Source organism: Melanerpes formicivorus, unplaced genomic scaffold (assembly GCF_026170545.1).
Source record: "Melanerpes formicivorus ecotype bairdi unplaced genomic scaffold, bMelFor1.0.p_v2 SCAF_144, whole genome shotgun sequence".
NCBI lineage: Eukaryota > Metazoa > Chordata > Aves > Piciformes > Picidae > Melanerpes > Melanerpes formicivorus.
Window position 1 is genome coordinate 468875 of NW_027142496.1, and position 13272 is coordinate 482146.

General features: G+C 46.3%; 1 long non-coding RNA gene across 1 annotated transcript; it reads left to right on the forward strand.

The window, feature by feature from the left end:
- Nucleotides 1–6259: 6259 nt before the first annotated feature.
- LOC137456949 (uncharacterized) lies at nt 6260–8593 on the forward strand. The gene is made up of 2 exons (XR_010991176.1): nt 6260–6352; nt 7911–8593. It is a non-coding gene; the product is annotated as an uncharacterized lncRNA (long non-coding RNA).
- The last annotated feature ends 4679 nt before the right edge of the window (nt 8594–13272 follow it).

Genomic DNA, 13272 nt, shown 5'->3' on the forward strand with positions numbered 1-13272 from the left:
AAAGCTGCAAAGACATTTGCATATCATTTTTCTACCAATAGCTTTTACAATAGGAGCTAGAGGTGGGCAGCTGCAGCACATACTCATAAAGCTTACAGCTGTCTTCAGTGATAGATAAGAGGCTCTTCTGTAGAGCCCACAGCAAAAGCTTTGTCAGAGCCTGCAATGTCACTTTTATCTCATCCTGAAAGATGTCTGTGTTATTATTATTACAGCTAACATTAAAAGAAATTAACTACAATACAAAGATTTTATATCCATCTATAAACTTGGTTATCAGCATCCTAATATTATCCAGTAAATAAATAACCCACCTGGCTCCAAATCTGGAAATGGAATAGCTAACGTCACCTTGCCACTGCAGTGCAGATGCTCACTATAGATCAGCAGAAACTTGCATTGTAAAGTTATTTTTTTATGATTATTTTAATGCTTGTAACTTTCTGAAGAAGAATGTCCCCAGGGATTTTCCCAAACCCTCAGGCACATTTTGGTGCTAATTTGTTAAGTGTCTGTGACCCTTTTCTCAGTTACTTAATATGAAAGAGAAGGACCAAGAAATCCTGCCATAGCTGTTGAGTCATCTGTTAGGGAACAACTCTGTGGGGTTTTACAAGCCATACAAACTTGCTTCACCTGACTGTAATTAGACATCAAGTTTAAGCTCACCATGCAGCTCGGTCACTAGTGGCTGATAGACAGAAACTCTGAAAGGACAACTCTCTTCACCCAAGCTGGCACCTATTTTTCACTGCCTTTCAAAGTCTTAACGTTGAGCTTAGATGAGCTGGTGACTTAACAGATAAATTGAATTAAGTGAGATTAATTCCACCCAGAATCTAAAGGTGTGGGTGTTTGTTTTAATCTGTAGGGAAAGGGCCCAGGGCTTCCATCTGCACAGCCCACTGAAATGCATGCAAAGAGCAATACCATGTGGTTTACATGGGCTCTTATAACCCCTGATCATGTTTGCTTCAGCCTGTCAAGCACGCACCTGATGGCTGGGAGGTGAAGCAGAGGTATAGTTTTCAACTGCAAGTGAATAAAGAATGGAATGACTCTAATGTGCCCCGAAGGGAGGGGGAGCAAGGCTGAGGCCTCTTCTCCTAGATGACAAGCAATAGGACAAGAGGAAATGGTTACAAGCTGTGCCAAGGTAGGACTGGGCAGGATATGTACTCCTCACCTTTGAATTAACTATCAGGTTTCCCTCACTCAGCCCCAGCAGCAGAGGAGTTGGGCAGTCAGTGCTGTCCCTAGTCAATGGGGATAAACAGGTGTTTTCAGTCAGTTGTTTTGAGTATAATTCTTGGTATACACAACAGCTGCTGGTGTGGGGGACTGGGCTGATCTGCATGGATTCCTGTGGAAACAACCATTCACATGCCTAAGCTTTATAATCACAGTGACCCTAAGGAAAATGTAGAAGCTTATGGTCATGGAAAGTGCTGAGCGGCACACCCCAAGCCCCAGCACACAGGGGCAGATGAGCTGGGCTCCTCCTCTGTGCTGCTTTCCTAGGCGGCTCCCTTCATGGTATTATAAACTTCCACATACCATCGAAGGAACAAAGCTTGCCTGTGACACTGCAAGGCAAACAACAACAAACTCAGTCAAATGCTATTAGTGTAATTCAGATGAAACTTTTGCTGAGCTCCACATGAGAGATGGCTAAGGATGGGCCACGTGCACAGTGCAGTAGACTTCCCTGCAGTTAACAGAACACCTGAAGCTTCTAGGCAGGGATGAAGGCAGTGGTACGAACTGTGCAGACCTTATGCTCTTTAAAATGGGTTAGAGGTGCTATGTACCCCCCAGATTATTAAATGTGTTCTGCTTAAGTGCAAATTTAATGCTGCAGGTTGTGTCACTAGTGTTGTGCAATACAAATGACAAGCAGAGGCATGCCTCCTGATGACACTCTTACATTCAGTAACAAGGCAATTTACCAGCTGTGCTGCTCTGCTGTGGTCCTCACACTGTAATTAATCTATGCATTAGAGACCAGACTGAACCCCCTGCCCTTTAATTTTGGACTCCTGGAGTTCTGTTCAGGTCACCAATGCCTCACTGGGCTAGCTACTGACATTTCATCTGTGGGTGTATAGGAAGTGAAAAAAACCAAATAATCTTTGCAGCCTATCCAACAGCAACAGATCTGCAGGGGGCAGGTTTGACCTCCTTTACTCTGACAGCAGGAAGAATTATTCTTCCCCAAAAGAGGAGGTGAATAGTATTGAGCACTAAAGCTCAGACTTCAGCTAAAGACTGCTCCTCAGAAAGTCCTCTGTGGGGAATTCCAAGAGCTTTTTCTTTCCCTGTGTGAGTTTGCTGCCTTATGCATAAAACAATGGCAGTCCAACACAGCATGGGACTTGAGACAAGATTGTTATCCACTCTCAGATGGTTGAAGTTCTACAGCCTTTGCTTCAGCCCCCAAATGGCTGTGCAAATGATAGGATAGGGACAGTGAAGTTGGTGAGCAACGGCACTGCAGAGCAGACACTGAAGCAGGGCTTGAACAAAGGTTGAAATTCCTTTCCCACCATTTCTAACCCTTTGAGTCCAAATCTGAAAGAATAGTATCATAGTATGAGCTGTGTATCATGGAATGAGCTGTCAAGACAGGTCTGAAAACCCCCTGCAGGTTGTTTTGGTTTGGGTTCTGCCTTTTTTTGTCTGTTTTGTTTTTCTTTTCATATATCAAAATGAAATGGTCCAATTGAAAAGTTCAATTTATTAAGTTGACATTGAAGTGCATCTGCCCAAGGATCCACAGCACATGTTACAACTGCAGTTACTATGCCTGAGATCCTCATTCTCCCTTGGATGAAGCTACTTGGCAGATCACGAGAGCCTTATGTACTAGGATGAAGCACAGAGTTCAGTTAAAGAGATTTATCATAGTATCAGTCAGGGTTGGAAGGGACCACAAGGATCATCTAGTTCCAACCCCCCTGCCATGGGCAGGGACACCCCACACTAGATCAGCCTGGCCACAGCCTCATCCAGCCTGGGCTTAAACACCTCCAGGGACAGGGCCCCGACCACCTCCCTGGACAACCCATTCCAGGGCTTCACCACTCTCATGGGGAAGAACTTCCTCCTCCCCTCCAGCCTGAATCTCCCCACCTCCAGCTTCATTCCATTCCCCCTAGTCCTATCACTGCCTGAGATTCTGGGCAGTCCCTCCCCAGCCAACTTGTAGGACCCCTTCAGATACTGTGTTCAGATACTGATGCTGTGTTTTAACCTCAAACTGCTCACATTGAAACACTTAAGTGTATGACAGAGTTTTATTTTTGAGCATAATCAATTTTGATTCAATCCAATATATCCAGGATGTATTTTTATCAGCAGAAAATTAGGACAGCAGCAGGGTGTAGCAAGGGAAGCCAGACTTCCTCAGGAAATTATTTATTCTGCTGGAAGAGCATTAGAGAAATAATCTCAGTAGAAAACTGACAACATTCTGAATTACACAGGATTTCCTGATGCTCCCTTTCCAGAAATGAGATACTAAATCATTACCCAGAGAAATGGAAGGTTTTGCTGGGGCTTGACTGTCTTTAAAGGAGGATGTATGCATTCGGTCCCTTGGGAACTGAAAGAACATCCCAGACCTGAATGAAGATGTATTCCAAAAGATGTCAAGAGGGAAGCTTCTGCAGAGCCAGCCTCTTCAAGAGCTTGTTACAGCCACTGCTTTCAGCCAGTAACTGTAATGAGAGCTGAATTTATGCACAAAAATTTAGCAAGCAAATAAATAAATAAGGGGGGAACTTTGCAGCATTTGGTACAATATTATGAGCAGAGGGGAAACTATGCATCTGGTTTATAGCTGGCTTATATTCTTTCTTGTGTGTGCATTTTATGTGCATAGGAATTAACAGCCTTTGACTATTCATTTGTATTTACAGCATCTGCAGTGCCAATGGGTGCAGTTCTAGTTCCTCTGCCCTGGGCTTGATAAGCATCCTAATCTGTAAAGAAACTTTCCAAGGGAAAACTCTCCATATCAACATCTCTTGATTCCTAGACATCCTAAGGTCACCAGTCCATACAAAAGGAAATCCCACTGGCAGTGAAGGAGGATGCAGACAGAAATGCTGGCTTGGGCTTTTTCTGTTTGAACCACTTGAAGTATAACTGACTGTAGTCTGAGACTGGAGCAGTCTTTCTGTGTTTGGGCAAAGAACATAGTTTGAAGATGCAAATTAAAAAGATCATGGAACAAGATGGGTTTAGAAAACTCTAGCAGTAGCATGATGGTTCCCCCAGTGGCCCTAATTGGAGCTGGCTGGATTCCCCCAGAGAACCTGCTGTTCATGAGTACCTGGACAGCATGGGCTCTCTACCACAGTTTCACAGATTCACAGATCTGTGAGCAGGGACACCACCAACTAGATCAGGCCACCCAGAGCCACATCAAGCCTGCTCTTGAATGTCTCCAGGGACAGGGCCTCAACCACATCCCCAGGCAACCTGTTTCAATATATTACCACTCTCATTGTCAAGTTCTTCCTTATGTCCAATCTATATCTAGCCTGATGAAGTTTAAAATCATTGCTCCTCATCCTATTGCTAAAGTGCTTCTAAACAGTCCTTCCTCAGCCTTCCTGCAGGACCCCTTCAGGTATTAAAATGAGGTCTCCTCAGAGCCTAGTCTTCTCCAGACTGAACAGCCCCAACTCTTCCAGCCTGTCTTCATAGGAGAGCTGCTTCGTTCCTGCGTCCCTGTGACCATCACGCTGGCCCCACTCCAGCAGGCCCATGTCTCTCTTCTATTGGGGGTCCCAGTGCTGGACACAGTACTCCAGGTGAGGTCTCACCAGAGCAGAGTGGCAGAGTCACCTCTGCTGACCTGCTGGCCATGCTTTTGTGGATGCAGCCCAGGGTGTGATTAGCCTTCCAGGCTGTAAGTGTACATTGCTGGCTCGTGTCCAGCAGGGCTGCTCTCCATTTCATCATTCCCAGCCTGTATTTACCATAGAATCATAGAATCGTTTGGGTTGGAAAAGACCTCTGAGATCATGAAATCCAACCACTGACTCTACTCTACAAAGTTCACCCCTGAGCCATACCCCCAAGCACCACACCTGAATGACCAACACCCAAGGGATGGTGACTCAACCACCTCTTTGGGCAGCCCGTTCCAAAGTCTGAGTACTCTCTCTGTCAAAAAAGTTGTCCTAGTGTCCAGTCTGAACCTGCCCTGTTGCAGTTTGAAGCCATTCCTTCATGTTCTACTGCTAATTACCTGTGATAAGAGACAGCATCAACCTCTTGAGGATTGCCCTCACCGAGGTACAGGACCTTGTACTGTGCCTTATTGACCTTCAGGAGGTTCTCCTCAGCCCACTTCTGCATTTCACCATGGCCTTGTAGACAAAAACCAACCTGCACCAAACCCCCAAAGGCTCTGGCGAGCCATGGGTACAAATCCTTGGATTGTGATTTTTTAAAAGGACAGTTTTGTCCTCTGCTACAAAAGGCTGCAGTGACAAAAGTTGCAGGTGGTGGGCAGCTGGTTCAACCCAACCACTTCCATTTGCATTCTCTGGCTGTGGGGAGGTTGCTTTTTCTTCTTTTTTTTTCATTTAATTTTTGGCTGATAAATTCAAGATTTCTTCTGAGCTTGCTGAGCTCTGAGGAAGCAGAGGAGTATCTGCAGAGGGAAATGGAAAGTTGCTGATGAGCTGCATCCAGTATTAGAGGGCAATGGAACTGCATGTGCCTGGGGTTTCCAGCACGTGCTTTTGGTGCCAGGCATTCCTCCCCAAGAGCAGGCAGAAGCCCGATGGGAGAGGCTGATGGAAATCTGATTTCAGAGGAGTGTGGGTGAGGGAAAGGCTATGTTGTAAACACAATCATCTGAGCAGGGAAATCCTCCCCCCAGTCTGTGGGGAAAAGTCCCAAATACCCCCAAAAGTGCACTGTGCAAATCTGAACACTTCATGAAGGTGTCTGAGCCCCTGTGATGACTGGCAGCACCTGAGCCCCGTGCCCTGCCAGGCTCCAGGGAGCACACTGGGGCTGAACGCAGAGCATGAAACATTTCAGAGCACTCCAGAGGAAAACTCAGCCTGGAAACAGAGCTTTATGAACACTGAGGAAACAGCCAAGGCATCCATGTGACAGAGAAGCAGAAATTTGGGCAGAATTTCCTTCACATTAGTCCTTCTTGACAGCTGTGTAAACACTGCAGGACTACTTATTGTTAGAGAAACTCTGCTCCACAACACTGATGGCTCCCTAGCAGATTTTACACTAGAGAAATAAGAGCAATATTTCAGCCTGGAAATGTATTTCACCAAGAAGGGGTTTCTGTTGGTCTCTCTGCTTCAGCAAGGTGAGTGCAGACTGAGGGAGTTGGGGCTATTCAGAAGGCTCCCAGGAGAGCTTATTGTGGCCTTTCAGGAACTGAAGGGGGCTATAAGAATGCTGGGGAGGGACTTTTGAGGGTGTCAGGGAGTGATAGGACTGGGGGGATGGAGCAATACTAGAAATGGGGAGATTCAGATTATATGTTAGGAAGAAGTTGTTCCTCATGAGGGTGTTGAGACACTGGCACAGGCTGCCCAGGGAGGCACTGCCTCATCTCTGGAGGTTTTTAAGGCCTGTGGATGTGGCTGTGAGCAATGAGCTCTAGTGTGAGGTGTCCCTGCCCATGACAGGGGGATTAGAACTGGATGATCACAGAATCAGCCAGGTTGGAAGAGACCTCCAAGATCATCCAGTCCAACCTATCGCTCAACACCATCTAATCAGCTAAACCATGGCACTAAGTGCCTCATCCAGGCTCTTCTTGAAGATCTCCAGTGACAGTGATTCCACCACCTCCCTGGGCAGCACATCCCAATGGCCAATCTCTCTTTCTGGGATGAACTTCTTCCTCACCTCCAGCCTAAACCTCCCTGGCACAGCTTGAGACTGTGTCTTCTTGTTCTGGTGCTGGTTGCCTGGCAGAAGAGACCAACCCCCTCCTGGCTACAACCTCCCTTCAGGGAGTTGGAGAGATCAAGGTGGTCTCCCCTGAGCCTCCTCTTCTCCAGGCTAAGCAACCCCAGCTCCCTCAGCCTCTCTTCACAGGGCTTGATCCTAGGGTCCTTGAGGTCCCTTCTGACACTATGTGACTGTTTTAGGCTCTCACCACCACACACTAACAATTCTATGACTCCATGAATAGCACCTAAGCTAAATTAAAAGAAAGCCATAAGCCTCACATGTTTGTGTTGTTCCTGTCCACTGCACTGTGGGGTCGGTTGACTTCTGCTAACACAGCCTCTCATGAAATTAAATACAAACCAGCACGGAGAGCAATGTCTCCAGAGTGAGCAAAGCGTTAGGGATCATTCTTAGCAATCAGTGCTGGCTGTGTGCAGCAGTGGAGCATACTTGCTATGACTTGTGCTGCAGAGCTCTGGGAGTTCCCTTGAGAAGACTTTTCCAGCTGTGGAGGAGTTTTGCACACAATTAGCACAGGAGCTCTGCTTTTCCACCTTCTGCATCTTTGAAAGTGTCTGTTTCAGAAGTGCAGCCACATTGATGACAAGTTCAGTCACATGCATGCAGCTCTGTCCTTGTAATGTTCATCTTTTGTCTTCAAGGTATTTTCTTAAAGTTGTGAGATGGTTTGTTCTGGTCACCAATCCAGACAGGCAAACTCTGGCTTCAGTCCCGGTTTTGAAATTGTTGAGCTCTTTTTCCCCAGCCCTTTGACATCAACTTTAGGTCCCTGAAAATAAATTTGGAAAGACTAAGAGAAGTTTTCTGCCAGAGAACTGTCTGACTTTTTCCAGTCACCTGCCCTCTGCATGCCAAGCCAGGATTTGGGGGCTGAGGTCAGCACTGTGTGGAAGTACCTACAGCAAAATTCGGTGCCACTAAAATGTGCCTCTTGATTTCAGGACACTTTGGAAATGTTATACAATCATATGCAGCAAAACATGAAACCCCAGCAGCTCTGCACTGCTCTTTCAGATGTCAGTAGTCTTGCTTCATTTAACTCAGGAGATGCTACAGCAGACAGGCATGAACACCGGGAGCAATGAACAGCAGCTCCTGAAGGCAGAACCCAGCAAGTTATTGAACAGAATTTCCACTACACTTCAGAAATTCTCTTTCTTTGGAAAACAAGAGCTGCTCCCAGGCTGTCCTGCAGATACACCCATGCTGCTGAAAAGTCATGCTGCCAGATTGCCTCCCTCTGATGCAAGGCTGATTAACTTTGCCAGGCTGGAGCTGGCAACTCCAGCAACTTTCTCCGTCCAGTGAAGCCAGGAAGTGTGAAAGCTGGGGAATTGTTTTCTCTGGAAGCAGGTTTTTGACAATTCACATATGTGGAGTTCAAGATAGAGGAGAAGTCTGTTTTGCTGAGCTGAATACCAGAACTGGGCCTCCTGTCACCATCACATTCTGACAGGCAGGTTTGACTCAAGGTTTAGCAGTGCTACAATGGAGGGGAAAGAGCCTACTTTTTATGCCTTCTGAATCAGGGCTTGAGCTCATGTCCTGCCTGTCCCACCCCAGGCTGCAACCTGTTTTAAGCACAGAGAAAAGCCCTTAAATAAAGTTTAGTTCCTTTATGGTAGTTCTGATATGCCATGTTCTTCACTTGGCTAGGAGGACATCCAGTGAATTGCCAGTTCTGCCACATGCTTCCCACATTTGTCATGATTGCACCACACACATGTCAGAAATAACCACAAGGAATGTGAGCACTCCAGGCAATACAAGACAAGTTTTCAGGTGGATCTACAGTAGCTGTTGGAACAGAACCATGCTCCTAGCTGTGTGCCAGCTAGCAAAAATCACCTCCCTCCCAGACAAGGCTTTTAATTACACTGCACAGCAGCATATTGAGTTGGAAGTCTCTGAGAAGACACAACTCTTGTGCTTTAAATTGCAAAGGCTCAGCCCACAGGCCCAAGCCTTACTAGAACTTTCACCTGGTGTAGACTGGTTTCATACAGTTTGGAAGAAACTTTTGACATGGCATTTCAAATGCCTCCTCTGTTCTGGGAGCATGCCAGGGAAGAGTCCATTGAAATGGATGTTCAGTTTTATGTGCGTCCTGCAGTGGGGAGCTTGCTGTAGAGCTGGGTATTGTCACACACACACACACACACACACACACACACACACACACACACTAAATCAGCCATTAAAAAGTGTACTGAATCTAATTCCTTTCAGTACCAAATTCCAGGGAAAGTCCTCTCAGGAAACTGTGCTGTTCTAGAGGGTTGGAAAATAAGCAGACATTTCTTCAGCAGAAAGCAACAATCAAACCCAGGGGTTAGCTTGGCAGGGGAGAGGTGGCAGAGGCGAGCATCTCAGTCCAGAGGGCTGCTCCTACTTCGGATGGAAGGCTCTCCATGCCTCGCCTTCAGAAGACTCAAATCTTTCCCTAACGTGATCCTGGCTGTGTCTCGGGCCACATTGCCTGGGAAATGCAATTTTCACTGCTCTAAGAGTAATGTTAATTCTTCATTCAATTCCAGTTGTGTTTCCTCTCCATCTGCCTGCCAGGCCCCTCTCCATTTTGGAGCTCCTGTGGCTGTGTTGGGTGGGGGTTTGTTTGGGTTTGTTTTGGGGGAGGGCACGTTGGTTTGGGGGTGTTTGGGGTTTTTTTGCTCGGTTAGGCTTTTTTGTTGGTTTGTGGGGTTTGTTTTGTTTTGTTTTGTTTTTCCAGTAGCCATCCTGCTTTTGATTGAGGTTCAGCTTCGTTTCTCTTGGATCCCTCTGCAAGGACAGCTACCTGCTGTTCTTATTGCATCATTTGCCTCCTTCACTGCTGGGGTGATAACTGCCCTTATTACAATCTATCCATTCTTCATGTTTTATCCCTTGGAACCCATTTGTCAAGATTTGTTGAATGTTAATCTGCTCTCCTAAAACTTGTGCAGCCCTTCTTCCTTCACCTGCAAAATCTCACACTCCTGTTTTATAGTCCATTAGGCAGGTCACCAGTGAAACCATCCTGAGGTGGTTCACTGCAGAGCCCTGATCTGCTTTCCTGACAGTGAACCATCACAAATGCTGTCCACAGCTAATTGTCATGTTTTACTCCCAGCCTCTAGGGGAATCTTCTCGGTTCCCCAGGGCTCTGTATTGGGGCCAGTTCTCTCTAATATCTTTATTAATTATTTGAGTGGGGGTCCCCTCAATAAGCTTGCAGAGTGCACTAAGCTGGGAGAGAGTGTGGATGTTCTTGAGGATAGGAAGGCTTCACAGAGACCTGGACAGGCTGGGTTGATGAGCCAAGGCCAACTGAGATTTAAGAAGGTCAAGTGCTGGGTCCTGCACCTGGGTCACAACAGCTGTAGTGCTACAGGCTTAGGGAAGAGTGGCTGCAAAAATGCCTGGTAGAGGAAGACCCAAGAGTGTTCAGCAGCAGCAGTCTCAGCTTGAGCCAGCAGTGTGCTCAGGTGGCCAAGAAGGCCAACAGCATCCTGGACCACATCAGGAATAGTGTGACCACCAGGACCAGGGAAGTGATTGTCCCACTGTACTCCGCACTGGTGAGGCCATACTTTGAGTACTGTGTTCAGTTTTGGGGCCCTCACAACAAGACAGATACTGAGGTCCTGGAGCTGGTCCAGAGAAAGGCAACAACGCTGGTGAAGGGTCTGAAGAACAGCTCTTACAAGAAGTGGCTTAGGAAGCTGAGATTATTTAGTCTGGAGAAAAGGAGGCTGAGGCCAGACCTCACTCTCTGCAACTACCTAAAAGGAGGTTGAAGCAAGGTGGGTGTTGGTTTCTTCTCCCTAGTAACAGAATCACAGAATGGTAGAGGTTGGGAGAGACCTCCAAAGATCATTGAGTCCAATCCCCCTGCCAAAGAAGGATCACCTAGGGCAGGCCATGCAGGAATGCATCCAGATGGGTCTTGAAATTCTCTGGAGAAGGAAATTCCACAACCTCTGTGGGCAGCTTGTTTCAGTGCTCCGTCACCCTCGCTGTAAAGTTTTCTCTCATGTTGAGGTGGAACTTTCTGTATTCTAGTTTGTGTCTGTTGTCCCTCCTCCTGTCACAGGGTACCACTGAAAAGAGACTATGGCATTCCTCTTGACAGCCACCCCTCAGATACTTGTAAACATCAATAAGAGTCTCTTTCAGTCTTCTCTTCTCCGGAATAAGCAGCCCCAGGTCCCTCAGCCTTTCCTCATAAGACACATGTTCCTCTCCCTTAATCACCCTCTTAGCCCTCTGTTGAACTCTCTCTAGTATGTCCCTGTCCCTCTTGAACTGGGGGGCTCACAGACAGATGGAGTCTCACCAAGGGAGAGTAGAGTAGAGTAGAGTAGAGTAGAGTAGAGTAGAGTAGAGTAGAGTAGAGTAGAGTAGAGTAGAGTAGAGTAGAGTGGAGTAGGGAGGAGAACCTCCCTTGATCTATTGGACCTGCGATAGGTGGAGAGGAAATGGCCTCAAGCTGCACCAGGGGAGGTTTGGATAGGACAGTAGAAACACTGGAACAGGCTCCTCAGGGAGGTGGCTGAATCACCATCCCTGGAGGCATTTAAAAGATGAAGAGATGTGGTTTTAGGGAGATGGTTTAGCACTGGACTTGCTAGAGTTAGATAAGAGTTGGACTCAATTATCTTAAAGGTCTTTTCTTCTAGGGTTGAGAAGAGGGAGCTCTGACATCCCAGTCCTTTTCTTTTCTTTTTCTGCTCCTGTGGCCACTAAAGCCATCATCCTCTTGTAAATTGAGAATAGATCCTGCTCCTTTAGCACAGCTATCATACACAAAATAGAACTGGCTGTCCTGTTCCTTACCGATCCCTTTGCCCCACGAAAGATGAAAGGACATCTTCTACATAACATCATCACCCTCAGTACCATGGGCACTTGTGAACACTTTCAGTACAGATTGGAATCCTTCCTCTCAAATGAAGCTCTTCTCTGTGGCAGAAAACCTTACCAGAACCTTAGACTGTGAGGTTGCTCCCCCTGGGAAGATTAGCTGTCATGTCTACAGGGTAGAGTCATAAATTCACGGATTGCATTGGGTTGGAATAGGCCCTCAAAGGTCATCTTGTCCAACTGCCAGGCAGTGAGCAGGGAGGGACACCGACAACTAGATCAGGCTGCCCAGAGCCACATAAACCACCCTCAGCAAAGCCCAGTTCCATCTAGATCAAAAAACCTTACAGCCATGGCAATTTCCCAGGCACTGCAGTCTACAAAAGGTGGATTCTAGCTGCACAAATTGCATCATGTAAAGTGATTGGAGGCAATACATCTAAAATACTCTACCAAGTGGTGGCTAAAGCTACTCACTATTGCCTTCTCCCTGTCCTACCCTTGCTCCTTCCATTACTTTGCCTACTCTAAATTCCGGTCTCTGGGAGAAGTGCTCTCATGCCTTTGCAGAGGAGCAGGCACAATAGGTCTGATCTAAACATGGCCTTGGAGTGATGAACAGTGCTCATTACTCCCAACCACTAGAGACCTCAGCAGCTTTCTCAGAGAAGTTGCCCTATTTAAATTGTATATCCAGGTAGTGCTTGCAGCCTGTTATTAAATAGCTTTAATAAACAGTCAGCGAGAGAAATGTGGAGGATACCCAACTCTCCTGCAGGTCAAGATGTGTACCAAGAGATGAGAGCCTGCAATTACAGCACCGCTCTTGTACTGAGACACTACTGAGAGCTTGGGACTGTCCTTGAGGGAGTCGAGGAATCAAATAGGAATTACTAGCACTGGATCTTGTGCCCAAGATAGTGACTGGTTTGATGGACTGAAATAGATGGGAAATTAATTATTCAGAGCATGTCTAGCTTGTCAAATATTGTTAATGTGACCCAGATCTAGCATAGGCCCACATGATTTGACAAGGATTTGTCTTCAGCTCTGTATTTCTCTGACCCTCTGTCATTCAGACTTTCAATTCATCTTCAAGGCCCTGGAAGTAGCTTCTGAGATTTGGGGGAAAATTATATAGAGGTCTAGATCTAGGGGTTTTAAACGCTGACAGATAGTAAATCTACTTAGTCTTTCAATCTGCTTTTCCATTCCTGACCTGTATCAGAGGACATGGGGGGAAAAAAGGATTAATACCAACCAACAAAAAGTGAGATGCTGAAGAATTCCCTTTGATGAATGAGTAAATTTCCAGAAAGGTGGAGGTAGAAACTAAGTAAGAAAAAGAACATTCAGACACTTGCTTTCTCTCAAAACACAGAAGATAGATGAATCATTCTTGTGCATGTTATATAAACTCAGTGGAAGAAAGAAAAGAGACAGCTGTCATACTGCAAAACA